This window comes from Rousettus aegyptiacus, unplaced genomic scaffold (genome assembly GCF_014176215.1).
Source record: "Rousettus aegyptiacus isolate mRouAeg1 unplaced genomic scaffold, mRouAeg1.p scaffold_m13_p_11, whole genome shotgun sequence".
Classification (NCBI taxonomy): domain Eukaryota; kingdom Metazoa; phylum Chordata; class Mammalia; order Chiroptera; family Pteropodidae; genus Rousettus; species Rousettus aegyptiacus.
In genome coordinates, this window is record NW_023416286.1 from 36,503,058 (window position 1) to 36,524,297 (window position 21,240).

At 41.2% G+C, this 21,240-nt stretch overlaps 1 long non-coding RNA gene across 1 annotated transcript in view; it reads right to left on the reverse strand.

The window, feature by feature from the left end:
• Nucleotides 1–5,615: 5,615 nt before the first annotated feature.
• Nucleotides 5,616–21,240, reverse strand: part of LOC107505791 — a 32,967-nt gene continuing 17,342 nt past the window's right edge. Inside the window, exon 3 of the long non-coding RNA XR_001595788.2 lies at nucleotides 5,616–12,059. This is a non-coding gene — a long non-coding RNA (uncharacterized LOC107505791). The remainder of the gene's footprint in view (nucleotides 12,060–21,240) is intronic.

Here is a 21,240-nt window from a genome sequence, read left to right on the forward strand (position 1 = left end):
ATATTAGAAGAAATGACTTAGCTCATAGCTACGAAAAAGTCTGTAAGTGGCAAAAGCTTCAGGCATAGTTCGATCAGGTTCTAGACACATTCCTCTTTGAGTCTCTTGTTTCTGCCCTTCTTCATTTGCTTTCTTTTCCTCTTGGGAGAAAAATGGTGGTGACAGTTCCAGGCCTCCTAGCTTGCATGTCACTTTGACCTCACTCTATCTAGGCTGACATCATATCCTCACTTGGCCTGGTAAATGCTATGCGCTAATTTTCTTAGGCCTGGGTCATACAACCCTTTCTATACCAACCACTGTAGCAAGAGGAATAGAATAGCTGTTTGATTTAGACTGGTTATTTTGAGGATTCAATCCAAACAGCACAACTGCTTTGTGGTGGAGAAGGGGTATTCTAGTGATGCCAACTAAAAGTAGCACCATCCATGAAGGATTACAGGAGGAACTCAATCATTTAGCGTATATGAACTAATCCTAGCACATAAGAGATGCTCAAAAATTAATCAAATCTGAATTTGTGGTGAAATGTCCTATATTAGTTTTTATTGCTGTGTAGCAATTTATCACAAACTTAGCAGTTTGAAACAACACTTGTTTATTAGCTCACGGTTCTATAGTTCAGAAGTGTGGGCATGATGTGCCTGGTTTCTCTGCTCAGAGTCTCACAAGACCAAAATCAAGGCATAAGCTAGGCCACAATCTCATCTGGAGTTTGGGATCCTACCTCAGACTCATGCAAGTGGTTGACAGACTTTAATTCCTTGCGGTTATAGGATTAAGATCTTTGTTTCCTTATTGGCTATCATCCGGAGGCCACTTTCAGCCCTTACAGGCTACTTTCAAGATCCCCTCCATCTTCAAAGTCATCAATGGAGAAGCTGGCTTGCACTGGATCCTTTTCATGTACTGAATCTCTATCTGCCTTTAGTGTGATTATGTCAGGCCCACCTAGATAACGTCCATGTTTGATGAACTCAAAGACAACTGATTAGCAGCCTTAACTACATCTACAGAATCTCTTCACCATGTAACATAATATAATCAATCCCACGGGAACAATTACATCCCCTCACGTTCCCAGGTTCTGCCCACACTGAAGGCACCAGGGGGTGAAAATCTTGGGGGTACCACATGTCCTCAGAAGAAAGACTCAGTTATTGTAACATGGCATTTTAGGAGCATAGTAACTATTTGTGAAATGAATAAATGAACATAATTCCCAAGGTCCTTCAGGATCTGGCCCATTCGTATCTCCTGCCAACTGACCCCCAACACACACACACACATACACACACCTATCCACAGCCCTATCCACACACACACACATACACACACCTATCCACACCGACGCCGCTAGGCCTTCAGATCTTAGCTTCCCTGTTGTCTTTGATCCCCCAAGCCTGGGTGAGGTGGCCTGTGCCAAAGTTCTCATAAAACCCTTATCATAGCATTTATTGTAGGATGGTATATTAGCTCCCACTCAAGACGCTGAGAACAGGGAAAGTGGGAACTCATATGCAGACTGTTTTGCAACATGACCAGCCATGACTTGTGACACATATTTTCCTAAAGACTCAGACTGTCTAAAACCAACTGTTCCCCTTCAGCCTTGAGTCCCTTAACACACTATGCCAGTGACTTGACTTTAGACCCTGTTTGGCTTCAGAATTCTGCTTTTCCATGAAGTGAGAAGAGTTTAGGTTAGAGCACACAGCGAACTGCATTATGCCATATGGATGATAGTGCGGGACGTCCTATTAGGGTCTGAAATGAGGCAATGGCATGACAAGCACTTCTTGCTTTTCAACCGGATTTTAAATGTACTAACTGTTTATCTTTCCCTTTACTGTCTCACTTGCTATTTCCCCTGCAACACAGGTAGTGATGGGGTGCTAATGAAGAGAAGCTTGCATCTTATGAATTTTTATTCCTGTTTAGAAGTCCATTTCCATTTCAAAAAATATATATATAGGATCGAGAAGCAATATGCCATTAGTATTGAGAGCAAGGGTGAGAGGATGAGATTAGCCACAGTTAAGAATTAGCAGGAAATCCGGAACTGGATTCTGTTTTAGTTATTTTGTGAACTTGGACAAACTCCTTCTCAATCTTAGACACCCCGCTAGGCTCTAGGAATAAAAAATGAACAGATTTTTGGAGCTTCGTGGATAGCTTTGAAGGATAGCTTCGTGGAGCTGCCAGTCTGGGTGTAGAGATACAAATGGAAGCAGAAAAATGACATGCATCTGGGTATATATTAGAACAGAGGCGATATAGTACAGCGGAACGAACCAGTGATGACAGTTGACTCTTAATCTTAAATCTGAGTGGGAGTTTGCCAGGAAGAGTAGGAGAAGGGGCATTGAGACAGTGGAAGCAGTTTTGAGCAAAGGTACAGAAGCACTGAGAGGAGAGGGAAGAACAGAGGGAGTGGCGCCGGTTACAGGCTGACAGCTAACGGCTCTGCTCTGCGAGGGCACGGGCCTTGCTCAGAGAGGCAGGGCAGAGTGCCGAGCTGAGCGCACGACGGAAATGCAGCCATGGACGGAACGGCCCTGCCCTCTCAGCGAAATGCAGGTCGGGAAGATAAACAGCTGGTCTGGGAATAGGCAACTGCTGTGGGTAACAACGGCCCTTGAGTTTTTCAGATGTCCCAGCCTTAGTTACATCTTCATAGTCTCAGCTTCCCTAACATGCTCTCTCCTTGTCGGGGCACCTTGGCTAGGTAGCGTGCAAGGCCCTGGTTGGATGCCAGCAAGGTGTCATGGGAACAACAGAAATCTTCAAGGGTGGCTTTCAGTGTTTAGAAAATGTCCAACTGATTAGCCCCAGGACCTCCACCCACAGGAGAGAGGCTGGAGACCTAGAAGTCCCAGACTTTGTGACAAGCCCCTGGAGGGAATGGATCAGGTGGTTTTAGTGGGAACAGTGTTTTGAGGCCCAGCCTCAGATTCCCCACAAAGTGGTGGTGGTACGAGGAGCGGGGGTGAGTAGGGGGTGAGCATATCCTGAGACTTGCTTACAGTTGCTGGTGGTAGGTGGTACCAGAACTCCCTTGGGTAGCCTGACTTTACGTGTAACGGAACTTGGAATATTTGTTGAGGACTGAGAAGAAGCCTTTGGAATGACTATACTCCCGGCAAAACTACACTTGGTTTCTTACCAAATTTAAAACCTGTGCACAAACATGTACAATTATCATTCCAGTCAAGATCTCTAGGTTCACAAACCATCTTTGGGGGAGAATAAAGCCTACTCTTTGTAAATACAAACAGAGTCCTCGTTGCTGTTCATTTTCAGATAATATTCACCAGGCTCCCACTCTGATCCAGTTACTGTATCTGGAGCCTGGAAAAAGTTTTTGTTTTGGATTTCTTAATAAGTAAAGGAAAGAGACTTAGAAAAAGTTTAAACAATTCACTCAAGGTTACACAAATATTGACTAAGCATGTTGATACATCTGTAGTTAGCTGAAGATATGCTGGGAGTAGGTTTATTTAAGATGACCTTGGCTGAGATGACATGGCTCTACTTCAGATGATCTCTTATCCTCCAACAAACTCGTTCAGGCATATTCTTGAAGCTAAGGCAAAGGAGCAAGAGAGAGATAATAGAAGCATAAAAGTTTTTTTGAGGCCTGGACTCAGACCTCGTGAACCATTGCTTCCACTATAGTCTGTTGGCTAAAACAAACAAGGCCAACGAAGGCTCTAGGGTTAGGGAAATAGAATTGATTTCTTGACAGATGGAGCTACAAAGTCCACATTGAATAAGGGATGGGTAGAGAACTGGGCCAGTTTTGCAATCAGTATACCATAATCTAGCCATAAGTGTTCACATGTAATACAGATCTATACCCCACAAACATGTCCAAAATTGCATGTCATTATGGCACTGGATATATTGCTCCATGTCTCTTTTTGAGACATGCCTGAATATTGTGACTAAGATCAGGTCCAAACCTGGTTCCCCTTGATCCAAAGACCTATGAACTAAAGCCACAAGTTATCTGCCTCCCCCACATTCAACATACGATGATGAAACGGGCACAAGGTAACCACATTAAACTGCCACTTGAGAGGGGGAAGATTGGAAGGTACGGGTCTTTGACAATTCTGAAATCCCCTAGTGCACATATTACCCATTTTCCACACTGGAGGGTTGGGTGGCGGTCATGACAGTGTCTCTCCAGACCATCGTTCTCCACAGCTTTTAGCTCTGCCCTCTGGGACATAATTCCTTCCCATTACCCTCCTTAGCCACTTCTGAAGAGAAAATGTGGAGCATGCTCAGCCTTCTTCTTGCCTGTAAAACACTGGGGACCCAGAGGCCTTTTACATTTTCGAACAATTTTAACATGGAGCCTTTTAGTTCAAGCTGGTGGCACTTTTGCATTTATAATTCATTTAAAATTTCATGGAATTAGTTTGGATCTGATTTGAACCACTCTATCTGACAAATTCTTTTTGAGACATGCTTGACTCTCTAGACTTATTCTCAGCTACTTTGGGCATTCAGGGTTCCATGGGATGGCACCTTCAAAGTTCCTAATTGTCCTTTGTCCAGCTGAGAGAGTATACTAGTCATCTCTTGAATTCTTTATTATAACCAAAATCTTGATTTCTCTTGTACTCTAAGCTGATATCTTTCTAGCAGTGCCTTGGGTTTATCTTTTACTAATTGGAGTCACTGAAGAGGAATAAGTTTTATTTTCCATCCTAGCCTGTTCTGTACCTTCTGTATTCCTTCTGAATTTGGTTTGCAAACTAGCCAGTTCTTTTTTCACCAGAAGACACTTTCAAGTTTTGCCTTGAAATCTGATTATTCAAATTTCAGAATTCACAAGGTACATTTCTTTTTCCAACCAGCCACTAGCAATGGTTTTACCAATAGTTTCGTACTATTTAATAGGGTCTTTTTTCCAGACTCCTATAGTTTTTAGGTCTCTGATTGTTGTCTTGTCCCTAAGCCAATGCCACATATTTTTAAATTTTGTTATTGTAGCACCTCAATTATGCATACTGAATTTTGTTTTTGTTTCAGTTAGCTATTGCTGCATAACAAAACATCCCAAAACTTAATTGCTTAAAACGACAACCATTTTTTAAGATTGTGATTCTGCAGATCAGCAATTTGAACTGGGTTTATTTCAGTGACTCCTCTGGTCTTCGCTGGTCCCAGTCATTTGTCTATGATCAATTGTGGATTGACCAAGTAGCTCTGTTTCTGGAGATTATCTGACTGTTGGCTGGGCACCTCAACTCTCCTTCACATGTCTTTTTCTATACTTTTCTTTTATATCCTTCTAGCATGCTAACTGGGCTTACTTTTATAGTAAGTCCAAAGTTCAAGTGCAAATAATCCCAGTTGTTTAAGAGAGCAAACACAAGGCCTCTTAAGGCCTAGGCTTCTTCTGTATTCTATTGCACAGGGCAAGCCACGAGCCTGACCTGTTCAGTGTGAAACTATGAAGTTACAAGGCAGAGGGCAAAGATATAAGGGACCATTAATTGGGGCATCAATGCAGTCAATTAACCCCAGGGAGAGAAAGAATCTATTCTACTCAAGTCACTATGCTTTGTTACAGCATCATAGTGCTATAACACCACACTTACTACGTGCCTAACAGCATGCCTGTGACCTTACTCCTATTTTCAAACTTAAAAGGAATAAACATTTTCCCAGGAAAACATATAACCACATCTATCAAGCTACTCCCTGTTGCTTGTTCTTTTCTCCTTTCTGGACCTGGCTTTTAGTGGAGAAAAGGATTCTGGCAAACATGATTCTTATCATAATATATAAAGTGAACAACCTGCAGCCCCAAGGAAGTGTGGCACTTCAGAAAGTCCAGATTAAAAATACAAACAAAAGCCATTGTTGTCCCTACTGACAATGCCATTTTTTGAAAAGTAATGATTTGTCTTCACAAAACTCTCACATGGGTTTTCCACTCAAAGCCAAGTGAGAGTGCTTTAACATGCCTTCCACTGAGAAAATTTAAAACACTAAATATTTTTAGAAAAATTTTACTGAGGCCTTCCATTGTATGCTGAATTGTGCCCCCATTCATATGCTAAAGTCCTAGCCCAACTACATCAGAATGTGGTTGTATTTAGAAATAGGGTCTTTTAAAAGGTGATTAAGTTAAAAAGAGGTCATTAGGGTGGGCCCTAATTCAATATGACTGGTGTTCTAAGAAAAAGAGATTAGGACACAGATGCACACGAACGAAAACCATGTGAAGACACAGGGGGAAGACAGCTGTCTATATGCCAAGCAGAGAGACCACAGAAGAAACCAATCCTACCAACACTTTGATCTCAGACTTCCAGCCTCCAGAAGTGGGAGGAAATAAATTTCTGTTGTTTAAGGGGCTTGGTCTGTGACATTTTGTTATGGCAGGCCTAGCAAACTGCTACGCTCTGTATGACATTGATGACTTTGGGTTATTTTTGGTTAGAATGGCTTAGTTTGAGTGCACACAAGTTTCCTTGTCAAAGTAGACAGCAGAGTTTACTAATATTGGTAACAAAATTTCATTGAGCACTTACTATTTGCCAAATAGTGCGATTATGTATATTTTCTCATTTTGTCCTCAAAACAGTCCTATAAGATAAATACTTTATTATCCCTGTGTTTTTAGATGAGGAAACAAGCTTAAGTGAGTAAGGGGGTAAGTGACATCTCCTGAGTCTCCTAACTGGCAGAACTGGGATTTGATCCCTCTCAGCTGGAAGAGGCTTGGGTTTGAAGTCGGATGGATTTGAGATCAAATCCTTGTTCTGCAGATTACTATGCTATTGGGGTAGATGACTTAAATGCCTTGTCTTAGATTCCACATCTAATAAATGGTCATAATAATGCAGTTTATTGTGACGGTTGAATGATAGTTCATGCCTGCTAAAATCTTTTATGAAGCCTAGTGCAATTTCTATTACATATCAAGGGCTCAGTGAATGTCCGCCTTTAAATTTCAAGGCAACATCAGGTCCACTTGTGTTATAAGCATCTCTAATCCAATCAGTCTGTGTGTCAGGGCCAGAGATCAAGGCTGTTTCCTGCATTACATTTTTTCTAGTTCCTTGTTCCATCTGCTCTTACATTTCCTCAAAGGATATGACCTTTACCCATGAACTCACATTGTAGATGAGGAGGTCAGAAAAGGTCTCATGTAGACTGAAGAAGCTCAAGATTCAACACAAATCATTGCACAAAAGAAATTAAAAGCCACTCTGTATATCTTCCAAATAAGTGGCTGAATCCACATGCTCAGTAAAAGTGATGTGAAGAATAGGTTATTTTCAAAGCTGCGATTTGAAGGATGTTGCTTTCATTCAATGATTATCGATTTTATTGATTATGAGTACAAGGATGGCATCATGCTGGGCACATCAGGGAAGATAAATTCTGAGGATGTACACACAGCAGCCAATCTTATTATATGTTACATGCCTTTAAAAAGGTGAAACGTCCTGACTGGCTAGGGGATGGAGAAATAATTTTTGATTTGGAAATATATACAGCTCTGTAGAGAGAGAATGACATTGGATAGGAATGACTAGAAGGAGGGAGAGGAGAGAAATGGCTTTTTCATCCAGACACACTCTACTGTCAGCTTGGCTCTATGTTAAGGCACATGAGTCAATATTTAATTGATAGCATAGATAAACCAAATTTCAACTATTTGTAAGGAAGTATACTTTGTAACTTATTACTAAATAATGTACTCCAAAAACTTGGTAGAAAGAGGGTATGCTAGGGACAGTTGTTTGGAGGATCAGAAAATTTTCAGTTTTTTCTATTATTTTAAGATCTTCTCTGGGATTAAGTCACATGAATCAAGAGCTCCTGGGGCTCCTGGATGATGTTGTATGGCCACTGGCTGAATTGTTTCCATGAGAGGTGCCTTGGGTGATGGATGGAACATCGCATTACAGGGATGCTTTTGAGGCTGCTCATCAGTGGAGAGTATCCTGACCTGCTTAGTTAGGGCCTTTTGCCTCTATGGTCCAATGGTTGCTCTTCTCCTGAGAAAGTCTCATCTGGAAAGGCCAACAGCTTTTCCTTTCAGGATCGGTTCCTAGAAAGTGTGTAGTCAAATAAATGGCTTCCTTATAATAAGCATACATATCATTATGGCATGCAGTCCTTAAAATCTTATTCTTGGCTCCATTTGAAATCTCCATCCTGTTTTTGTTTTTAAATTATTATTCCTTAAGTTCCTCTCTTTGATTTATGCCTCCTTGTTCCAGCTTTTATATCCTCATGAGCAACTCTCAGTCTTTTCTGGAAGGAGGCGTGGCTGCGCTACCCTGTCCTTTCATGGAGCCTGAAGATCTTTGCACACGATGTTTCCTTTGCCTGGAAAACTCTTTCCTTTCCCCTTTCCTCTTTTCAATTTCCTATTCTTCTTCTTGGTGCCCCTGGACCTCTGCCCCCTTCATGTCTGTTTGATATCACTTCCTCTGTGGGTTAGAGGCTCTTCCATGTGTTCTCTCAGCACGGAGTCCTCCCCCTCCACAGAATTCCTCACTCTCTGTGCAAGGGACTGTTTTCTTGTCCATATATCCTACTACACCATATACTTTCTGAATGTGGGGTTCTGTATCTGGCTTCTTCAAGGTTGCCTCTCCAGGACCTAGCATTTTGCCTGGCATATATGAGACGTACAACAGACATTTGTTATATAAATAAGAGAAGTTATTTTTATGATCTTCTGTTTTCTGACATGTCAAGAAGAAGATGCTACTTACAATGCAGGATTGCTGTGAGAATTAAAGAGATGATTTATGTAAAATTACTAGTACAGAGTCTTCCATAAACTAAGGTATCCTCTCACCTTTAATCCCACTTCCTGTAAGCAATTAATTTCTTAGCACATAATTCACTATGAACCAAATCCTTCTTAGGAGCAGAGCGTAGTCTGTTTCTAGGAAGAAAAGATACTGATAGAGATAAAATGATTAGGGAGGGCTTCTTGTAGAGATGGAGCATTGTGAAAGCGTTTGATGAAGTTAAGACTTCAGACGATAGCTAACCTCAGAGAGGGGTGATGGAAGTGGGGATGAGGGAGTAAGGTCTCATTTCTGAGGCCAGTGAGCAGCCCCTGACTCCATCTTTCCAGGTCACTGGGTTTCTGATTTTCATGATGCAGCCTTGACTAATGAATAGAGTTGTGGTTCAGTGTTAGGGAATCTCAGGTGAGCATTTTCTGGGGGTTATGAGCTCTCTGTGCATATTTTTCATCTTCGTGGGGCCAGAATCTAACATATTCCCCCAATGCCTGTTAAATTCAATTTTCAAACCCACTTCTCCCTTGGCCTTCCTTTCAACCAATTACACAGTATATCATATCTATTCTGTCCTCAAACACCTTTCTTCCCCTTTGACTCTCAAAGCAACAGAGCTTCCAAGAAGCACAGACACCATCTGCACACACCTCTCTGAAGTTGCTGCATGGTAGATGGGAGAAATACTTCCTTTTACTCATGTGAGGCACAGTCCCTTCCACAAATATGGATGGAGCTCTTGCTGAGCAGCAGGCACTGGGAATAGAGGTGTCTGAGGGTGGGTGGCTTGGTTCTTTACCTCCCAGTCAGCAGGGGATCTATAGTAGCTGTTTTAAGAGGTGGCCTCAGCCCTGTTAATTCTTTCATATTCTGTTGCTTCTCTCCCCTACCGTCACCCCAAACAACTGATCTAAGTATACATCCTTGTGCTTACTCTGTCACTGCAGCTTTAAAATATATGTCTCCTGATAACTGCTATAGAACCCCTCCTATAGGGAAATCCCAGAGTTTCTGCTTGAGGGTCTGAGAAGAGAAAGCTTGCAATATCAGTCTCAGTAGTGTATGGGAGAGGAGGGGTCTCTTTTCCTTTTGGGGGGCTTCCTTTGCTTCAGAGGCTCATTCTTCTCATTCTCCAAAAGAAGCCAGAATAAGACATAAGAGGATTAGCTACCCCACTTCTTTCCCCCTCTTTGCTTTCCTGACTCCTTTCAATAAGATGGAGATCAAAATATTTAAATAAGGCTGTTTATAATGCTAGTTCAAGTCAAAAACATACTATTTCAATATAGTCTTAGCTCAGGGCTGTGCACATAATAAAGTTTTAATAAACACATGTTGGTTGTAAGTCTTTGATCTCTGGAATCAAATATGAAGAGAACTGGGATCCTTGAGTGTTTCTTGTTTTGTGTGGAACAGAGAGGTTCTGAGCAGCAAACCTTAGAAGAAGGAACTATCTTTTCTATGGTCAATAAGAACCAGAAAAGAGCATTAAGAGGATCTTCTTGTGCTCCTCATAGTGTCCAAGATCTGAGTTTTCCATATTGATAATGGAGAATATTATACCACCAATTCACAGCCCAAGATCAGCTGAGAATGCACGGTATCGGCTGGAAAATTCCTACTCCATTTATTAAAACAATAGTTCCTCAGGACACTATAGAATTTCACTAATAACTGGCTGAATATATGTTTAAGCCCAGTAATAATGGCTAGCAAACTACGAGGTACTTACACTTAATTATACCTCTAGTGGGTAGGTTGGCACAGAGGGAGGCCTTAATTATCTATGTATTATGCCCCTGCTTTTCATATAATAAATGGCTTAATGTGGCTATTCATGTTATAGTTTAAACATCTTGGTAATTAGGAAGTGGGAAATAGGTGTAGCAGGGGGAGCTGGCGATTTCCTAAGCTCTACATGTGAACTGCGAACTCTGTACCTCTTTGAGCTGAGACTCTCGGCTAAGGGAGGAAGGACCAGCCTTGGGCCAGAGGATGGCATAGCGTGAGCTTGCCAGACATACGATTAGGCTGAGGAGAGTGCTACTCATATAATTGCACCCATTTATTTATTTAACACATCTTTACTGAGTACCTACTGTGTGCTCAGTACTGGTTTAGTTATGCGGGACGTCAGTAAATAAACCAGCCTCAGATCCCTGCACTAACCCAGCCTCAGATCCCTGCCCCTGTAGAGCTTCTACATGAAGCTGGTTCAGTTACAGAATTCAAAGAGTTAATGACTGGTCCAGAGAAGGTCGCCAGTAGTGAGCCTGCCCTGATCCTGTCCTGTCCGGTGCTTTTGTTAACAACTGGGATGATGACACAAAAGACATGAGATCAGTTCTGCAGAGAGAAAGAGTAAACCTATGAGAGCTGAACAGCTTCCTTTATTAATCTCTCATCCTCACCACGATTGTGCAAGGCAGATGTTACCATCACTTTCATTTTAGAGCTCAGAAGGCTGTAGGACTTACCTGGGTTTCATATCCAAGTTGGCTGCCCTACTTCAGAAGATGCAAGGCTGAAGATGACATAATTAATACTGTGTGATAGAATGAGGGTTCTATAAGTCTTTATTATATGAATAAATGAGCTCAAACTAACAGTTTGTGTTAGGAGTGTAATATAAAGCGATAAGGTCAAAGACACAACATATAGAGACTTGGATTCTATTGGCGCTAATTTTGATTCACTATCTATTTCTGTAATTACTTCCTGCAGTTTATGAGGTTTCTGTTTTTTCCTGGTACTCTGGAGAAAGTTGTTGTTTAAATGCAAGATCAATAAATTTAGTAGCCAAGTTAAGGAGTAAGGAAATTTAGTGTTAATGTCACTCAAGGGCAGAAGCAACTATGCCAAGGTGATTTAGGCATCGGTCTCTGTCCCAGCTATCTCTTGCTGTGTTATAAACCAACCCAAGACCAGTGATGTAAAATAACCGTCATTTTACTACGTTCGTGGATTCTGTGAGTCAGGAATCGGACAAGACATGTCAGGAACAATTTGTGTCTACTCCACAATACATGGGGCCTCATCTGGTAGGACTGGAATGGCTGGGGGTGACTCAGATGTCTGGGGGTTGGAATCAACCAGAGGCTTCTTCACTCACATGTCTAGTGTCTGGGCTGGGAAGAGCTGAAGGCTGGGCTCAGCTGGCCTGTCTACTGGAGCTTTCCCACGTGGCTTGGTCTTCCTCAAGAGCAGCAGCTTAGGATAATTGGATTTCTTATACGGCAACCTGAAGCTGCAAGGGCAAGTGTTCTAGCAAACAAGATGAAAGGTACATAGCATTACTTCATCGGATATTGTACTGGTCAAAGCAGTCACAAACCTACCTGGATTCAAGGGGAAAAGCATAGACGTCATCTTGCGACAAGATACATCAATGATTTTTGGCCATATTTAAAAAACCACTACATCTCCCCAAAAGCATACCTTCTCTGTGTATTTTTAGCTCAATTCACTCTGCTAGAGTAACTTCTAATTGGTAGAAGAAAAAACTGGGGAGGGAAGATGTGACTATTGTCTTCAACTCCTTGAAAGATTTTCACATGCAGGAGAGAATAGATTTAACTCACAAGGCTTTAAGCAAAGAACAAAGGACCAGTGGGTAATGTCAGAGGACAATTTACTGATACTTAGAGATGTCTATCAATGGCTGGCCTGGCTAGGAAGATAGTGATTTTTCTGATTTTTGCATTGTTAAGTAAACACAAATCTGAAATGTTCTAGAAGAGGTTAAGTCATTGTCTGGGAGATCGGATTAGATTATTTTATTAAGAAAGCAGGGGCTATAAGTGACTATAGGTCAGAAACATCACCACAGATACAGGAAATGGAGAATAATAGTACAAGGCTTTAATTCTCCGTTTCCAACTGACCTCCAAAGTTCATGATTTCAGAGATATTGTGAAGTCCTAATGGTGCTCCCCTCCTCCCCCACTTTTATACTCCTCTGTCAGTGGCTGAGATGCCCCTAGGAGAGATTAATTCTTTTAATTTAAGCCTTTAATCCCGAGAAAGGTGAGAGCCGAAGCTCTTTGGGGTAATTTATAATTTAACACAAACATGTTTCACATTCTATCCTGTGAGCATAACTTGACAAGGAAATGCAGGTCAATGAGTGTCTGATAAAGATGAAGGGGAGGCACACCAAAAGGAGAGAAAGGATGACAGGAAGTGTGGAAGGTGCACAAAGACCCGGGAGAGCTGATACTTACAGAGGCACCCCTGGCAAAGGGCTGATTTCTTCGGCTTAATTTAAATGGTTAAGAAACAACTGTTTTTGAGCAAACCAGTGGAAAGTAGGTGCCCTATTCACTATTTCCTGCACTTGAGAAGTGCACCAATGAGCTCAGCTGAGACCACACACCCCTCCTCAAGTGTTCCTGTCCCCACACTCTGCTAGAACAGGGATGATGTGAGACGTAGCCCACTTCCTGAGAAGTTATGTCAGCCTCTGTGTAAACAAAGTAAAAATCTCAACCATAAATCTCCAAAGCAAGTGAAATCCCAGAAGAGGCAGAACTGGTGTGGGAGGCAGACACGGTCCAGGGGGAACATGTTTCAGTTGTGCACATTAGATCTGGTCATTTAAAAATGACCTCTTTAGAAGTGCAAAAGATAGCAGAGATTCAAACAAAGGCTATGAAATTTATGGCATAAACAGAGCATTTGAAATATGGAAGAGTAAGAAACCAACAGACTCTTACACCTTCCCCTTAGCCTGTACTACCCACACACCCCAGAGCATTTCTGAACAAAGGTGACATTAAATGTTTCAACCTTTGTGGAGGACCCCACTGCCATTTCTGCATTTTCCCTCCCTCACAGCCCAGAGGGCACCCCAGCAAAACCAGCTGTCAAGAAAGCATTCGATGTCCCCATTTGCATCTTAATGTGATGTAAAGACAATGGGCTGCCTCCTTTAGTGTATAATTTTAAGGTTGATTTCTAAGGGCAGGGTGAAAAACTCTTCTCCAAGGGAATTCAAGCTGGGAAGATCAATTAGGCAGACGCTGGGGGAAGGGGAAGTGACCATCATTTCCATTTCCAGGTATCAGGGAGGCCTTGAGTGTCAGTCAGGTACTGGTTCAGTCATAGGAGGCCACAGGGTTTTGCTTTTGGTCTGGATGCTGCACTCCTGGTGAGCCCCCGGTGAGTGGGAGCCCAGGATCTGGTCCAGGTGGAGTTGATATGCCCCTTTATTTCAATCTTCCTTTCAGTCTATAGAGGAGCCAGCCCCACCCCCCCACCCCACCCCCCACCCCCACCCCTGGCCTAGCCAGGCCAGCCATTGATAGACATCTTTAAGTGCAGGTCTTCCTCCCAGCTACAGGAATGTTAATTGTGTTGTAAATAGAAAACCCGTAGGCCAAAAGGGAAATCTTCCAAAGGGAAACTTTGCATAGTCATAGTATTCTAGACCCCTGGCGATCTGAGAATAAAAAGTCCCAATAAACACTAAATGCCATTTCTTTTCACCAACGTATATATAAAACTGGGCCCTGACTCTGTTATGCATTGCCAATAAACGGCTCTACAGGATCACTGACACATCAGTGGTCCCTGAGGCCCCATGAGGCTGTTTTCCTATCATTACACATCCTCCAAGTTATGGATGTCACAGCACTGGTCTAGCGGAGATTGAATATCATCCCATTATTAGAAGATGGAAAGTAAATTTAATACTCAAGATCAAATGCAGAGATTTCTTTCTCTTTTTCTGCCCCCCTCCCCCACTCCCTTTTTTTCCAGTTACTGAACCAGACCTTGGTTGTGAATAGCTTTTAAACTTTCATGAGCACAGTTACAGTGTGATGCTCAACAAATCCATTTTAAAGAAAATGTTAATAGGATCAGGGGGAAAGAATCAGTGGCACTATAAACATCCATTTAGCAAAGATCTTGTCCAAAGAAAGGAAAAGTCTTGGAACTCAATATGAATAAATTTGAATGTGACTCAGGAGAGAGAGAGAGCATTTTTTATACATAAATCTGAGCTATGTGAACCAGCAGCAATAAACAGGACTTATAATACTATCAATGGCCAATAAACAAGAATGAAAGTCTGAAATAATATCACACACTAGGAACCAACTCAGCTAATACCCCACTCAGTCAGATAATAACTCTTTATTGGTCCACACACATAGAAATTCAATGTGGCTTATATAGGGTGCAACTGTGGAATTCTGCAAGGACATATTTGTGTGGGCTGCCTAGACATTGTGAAGAAATAAAATTACTTACTCATTCTTGATGAAAAAACTTAATCTCACACATCTGCATCAGTTAATCATAAAGGATCTTAGCCTGCGATTATCCTTTAAGGTTTGTCATAAGTGTTTTGCATAAAAAATAGGACCACGACTCCAGCTGAGTTTGAAAAATGTTTAACATGTCTATATTCTCAGTACTTTTGCTGTGCATTCTGGACATAAAGGTCTCTAGTACCATAAATTTTCTCTTTTCTTGTAGTAATTGGAGAAAAGATTGGTCAATATGCAGAGAGTAGCCATGTTTGGCTTCCTAAGGAGAAAAGCTCTAGTAGTGTTTATAGGAAATACGCTTGTTGTCGGGAAATTTCCTGGATGCAATGATACCCTACAAGTATGCTACTGGTCAAGCTATCCCAGAGATAATGGAACAGAGTGGGTCACATAAAACTAATATGCTTGAAACATATCGAATTCATTTAACTACATAGCTAGAAGCAAGAGACATAAAAGATAAGGAAACACTCAAGGTGCAGGTGGGGTAGAGGGACCACACTACCTGATCCTCAGTCACATAATGTTTGTACATCCTGTCTCTCTCTGCCTCATCAGCCGTCCCCACTAATGGTGAGTTATACTGATGAGAGATGAGGGTTAAATAAGAGGGTTTGGCCTGAAGGCCCCTGAAGCCAACATAAATTCGCTCTATCAGAGAGAAGCAAGACAAGTCCCCTGACCAATAGCTCTGGTTTGCCAATCAGCTATCATAAGCAGCTTTGGATTTTATTTACATTTCTTGGTCAAAGGGTACATGATGCCAGAAGGGGTATCACTAATGGGTGGTCAATTTAAGACCATAGGAAAACTAAGTGTCTCACAATCCTCATTTATATTTAGAGGTTCATGAAGATTTGTTGCCTCTTGGTCCTTCCAACCTTTCCTATGTTCAGTAATACACGATTTACTAATTTTATCCATGTCTAATCTGCCTCATGGGTTGCTAGCTTACTTATCTATAGCCAACATGCTTTATGAATTTTGTCTATGTCTCATGAACAACTTACTATTTATTTATTATCTGTATCTCATGCATCTTATGAGTTTCATTCATTTTACTGTTTTCTTGTCTTCTCTAGAAGAATTGAATATTCTCAAATAATTCACCTTACAGTGTTGATTGCCTAATATGTTGATTCCTTTAAGTCCTAGAAGGTATTCATCCATTCATCCATTCATGAAACAGATATTTATTGAGCATCTACTAATTGCCAGATACCAGTCTAAGCTGTAGGAATATGAAGATCAAGATGATATGGTCTAGTCTGAAAAGGCTGACAGTTTAGTACTATAGAGAGGCATAAAAATAAATACCAATATGAAGTGCGATGGGTTTTGTAATGAACTTTTGTGCAGAGAATAGTAAGACAAAAGAACAACATGATCAAGTTTATAGGGATGTGTGGGTGGCAGAGACGGTGATATGGTTTCTTAGAGGATGTGGTGCTAGAGCTGAGTCTTGAGAGATGAATCTGTTTCCCAGGAAGAAGGGGAGAGGGAGGGCATTCCACACAGAGGAAGCAGCATAAACACAGCCACGGAGCCCTGGAAAACATGCTCAACTGTCCCCCAGGAAGGAGCAGAGAGAGGAGGCCAAATGGCGGAATACCTCGAATTCTACGAGAACGTGAAAAGAGTCTATTCTTTAAAAGCTTGACTCCAAATGCTTCATAGTGTGAAGGTAAACTCCCATTTGATCCCTCTCTGAATTATGTGATTTATTATGTGGGAGGCCCTAACTTCTTAGAACCCCTTTTTCTTCATCGTGACATGGAAACAATAACCCCCAGCTCAAAAGGTTGTTGTGGGAATTGGAAGGCGTTTGGTAGAAGTGCATAGTCCTCTGCCTGACAGAAGCCTCCACTGACTAGTAAAGGTCATTAACATAATCATCCTTATGACAATCCCAACTTCCCAAAGGGTCGAATGAAATATGATGGGGTTTTGATTCATCAGACAACATGATCACTTACAGAACGCCTAGTGACTTTGAGAGACACACTCAAATGGTAACATTTGTCCCCATTAGGACAGAACAAACTTAAAATCACAGCCTGGATGGGTAGCCAGCCATACATTGAAGTTCTCTAGAAGTAATGATGATAATGTCCTGTGATTTCATTAGTCTGTCCAAAATGTAGAAAGATGCAATCTGTTTAATTTTATGACATTTGGGACAACAGGGAATTTTTGAAACCTATATATTTCTAAGCCAACCTCATGTGATATTAGAAATGCTTATCTCAGAAAGATTACCATGGCACCATGAAACAATGCTGTGTGGTCTCAGCTGCCCAGCTGGGTCAAGGCTGGAGAGATGTGACTTATCTTTGTTTCAGGCTGACAGAGGGACAATGGGAAATGCCTAGAGATGATTTGGGTAGCCAGCATCTTCAAAAATGAGAGACGATAGGGGGAGGGATATTACCCTGGGCAAGGCTGGCGGTGCGAGGAAATGATGATTCAGTTCATTGCTTTGCCCGTGTGGTACTCTGTTTAAAATTGTGCTGGGCAATTCCTTCAGCCTCAGGAAGAGAAACAACTCTTGTCAATAAATTACAGCGGATGTGGGAAAATCACCCCTGGGGTGAAGTCTGGGATTGAATGAGTCCAGAGAGGTTAGTGCCCACAAAAGCAGCTGCCGAAATTTACATTTTTCTTTTTGCCCTCTGGTTCGGAGTGAATATAAATCTACATAATGCAGCCATAGAGCCACCTGTCTGCTGGCCACGCGCAGGGATAAGGGTTGTGGGGAGGAAAACATGCGACCCTGACAAAAGCAGACTCTGGCTTTATAATAATAACCTGGCCACTCTTGGCATTTTTTCTAAATTTCTGATATCCCCTGGAAAAATGTCAGTCTCCTGATTAGCAATCATGAATTCTATTTAATATTCGAACTATAGTGAGGGCAAAATATTTAAATCTATAAAGAAATATTTTTAATTATAAAACATATACATATATATATAGTAAAATTTTGCAAGAGTACTTAAGTGCAGACAAAATAAAGTAAAAATATTACTATTTCCCACTCAAATCCAATTTTCCAGAAATAACTGCTAATAATTTGTCGTGTGTTCTTTCAAGCTTTCACTGTGGATAAAATGTAATGCTGCAGCTCTGAAGTCAGATGGCCTGGGTTTGAGCCTGTTTCTGTCACTTAGTAGCCACGTTACCTTAGAAACATTTCATAACCTTTCTGTGCCTCAGTTTTGTCATCCACAAAGTAAGGATAATAATAGTATCACCTCATAGATTGGTATGAGTATTAGTCAGATTTATAAATACACGTACACAGAGAACTTATGCCTGATACTTAATAAACACTTAAAAAGTGTTTGACAAAATGGGACTATATTAAGGCTGATTTTTAAAGAAAATGTTTCTTACAGACTTTGTTTCCAAAGGATTGTAAAGTTTGTTGGGCCAGAATGAGTTGGACTGTTGACTCTTCTGAGTTTCTTTCTCTAAAAGCAGTCATTTCTTATTCTTCTCAAGTGAAAATAAGTATAGTACTTGAGTACTGTAAGTTCATAAGTTCAGACCAATGAGGATGGGAAACCCAGCCTCTCTACTTAGTAGTGTTATTATAATGGCACGTTACTTAATTTCTCTAAGCCTCAGTATCTTTGCCTATAGAATAGGAACAATAATTTTGTTTCAAGGATTGCATAGGATCATGCATGTGAATGATTTTCCCTGGCTCGGAGTAAGTACTCAAAAGTGATATCTACAGGAGCATGAAGTAGAGGGCTTAATGCTTCCTCTTTCTTATTTCTCTAATAGAGGTGTGAACATATAGGCTGGTATTATTCTCTGAGGAGAAGAGAAAGACAAAGATTTGACTTCAGTTATGTTTGGGGTGGCTGAGTCACACACCGATTTTGGTTGGAATAGAGTTTTCCAGTTGACAAAGCACTTTCAACTTGAAGATGCCCCGTGAAGGAGACTAGGGAAGTTATCATTACCATCACATTAGCGTTGGTTTCTAGATAACAAAATGAAAGCACAGAGGACATAAAGCACTTGGCCAAGGTCGCCTAGCACAAGATAGAGCCAAAACTGGCACTCTGTGCTCTGACAGGCCTACCCCTCAGTTCCCTGAAAAAGCCATTATAGGCCAGCTTGTAGTGTATGGAGTGCTGTGGGATACACAGATAAGATAAGGGCTCTGTGGCTGGGTCTGACTCAGAGCAGACCCTCAACAAAGAGGTTGCCGTTATTATCAGAGCATCTTTAGGTACCATCACTTCTACCTCTTCCATCATGACTATATCTCAACCCAGGTTTATTTTTCTGGGCCCAGTATGCCTGACAAAGCTAAAAACACTGACCTAAAATGATTATGAAGGCTGGGACAAAAAATTTTTTCCTTACCAAGATGATTTATATTTGAGGAAGTGAGGCTCTTCCCCTATATGCCTTTCATATATTTTGAGTCAGAAAGGATTTTGCTTGAGAAGTATGGTCAGGAGAAATTCATCTATAACTGCATTGGAAGGAAGAGGATAATGGAAATTTTAATAAAAACGCCAATGCATTTATAATAGGAATCAGTTCTTTTGCAATAGGAAGCCGCTACTTTGCTCAACGGGCAACAAAATCTTAAGTTTGTGTTCATGAAAATAATCATCATCTCTGGCTCCACTGAGATTTAACCAAAGAGGAAAAGAGAATTTAAAAAGTTCAGATGCAGTTCACTTAGAAATTTGTCTCCAGACTTCAAGAACATTTCAGTTTTTCAAAAGAGAACATAAAGAAAGAGGCTGGATTCTTGTACAAAAGAACACAGATTCTCCAGATCATAAGGACCTTATAAGACAGTGTGTTGCTAGTTGTCTGTGCTTTCTACGTCATGACTATGAAACATCAGGATAACACTAACCTGCTGGACTCACCATAATCACCCTTAGGGCCTTTGCCAGAAACAGGACTGCACTGCAGCGACAGTATTAATCCTCCATCGAGGTCTAATGCATGTGCCATGTGCTTTGCGGGTACCAGCTGTGCGAGGGGGAGGTAGAAGTGAGATGTGTGTTGTATATATTTTGGAAACAGAGAGGCCAAGCTCTATCAACTGTGATGCTTGAATTTGTCTAGTGAACCAAATACCAGAGGCCCTGAGGAGAGTTAGCTGCACAGCTACAAAGCCTTTGCTATTGAGTGATGGGAGGAGAACATGGTGTCTGTCCACCAATCCAGTCTTCCATAGAAATATAATGACATGCAGTTTTGCAGAAGTTTCTCCATTATAACTCTTCACATTATATATGGCCAAGAGGAGACACACTCATGCAGAACACTTGTGACCAGATGCATGTGTCTTTTTTCACGCCAAGCAATTCTGGTGCTAAGTGCCTGGAGTTAGCATCAAATCCCACAGGCTAAGGTCTCAGACCCACAAGAATGTCTCGCACTTCAGACATCAGTCACCAGTAGTGGTCAACTTCTGCTGACTCAGCTATAAATGGAAGGTTCCCATGACCCCCTCCTGGTTTCATCATTTGCGAGAACAGCTCACGAACTCAGGGAAAGACTTAACTATGTTTACTGGTTTATCATATAATAAAGGATATAGTAAAGGATATAGATGAATAGCCAAATAGAAAGATACATAGGGTGAGGTCTGGAGGGTCCTGAGTGGAATTGGAGGGCACCACCCTCCCAACATGTACATGTGCTCTCCAACCTAGAAGCTCTTCAAACTCTATACTTTTGGGATTTTTATGTGGACTTCATCACATAAACATCATTGATTATTAACTCATTGTCCAGCCCCTCTCCCCTCTCTGAAAAAGGGAGGTGGGGCTAAAAGTTCTAAGCTTCTAATTATAGTTTCATTTTTCTAGTCTTTATCCAGGAAGCTACCAAGAGTGCCTCCTTAGAACAAAGGACACTTTTATCACCCAGGTAATTACAAGGGATTTAGGACTTCTGTGTCAGATACTACTATCACTCAGGAAACTACAAGGGTTTAAGAGCTCTGTGTCAGGAACCAGGGTCAAAGACCAAATATTAGCAGGAACTGGATGCAGATTATATATATATATATATATATATATATATATATATATATATATATATATATAAAATATGAAATAATAAAATATATGTTATTTCACAGCAAGCCAATTTCCTTCCTCTCACCTTTTATTACTCAGAGA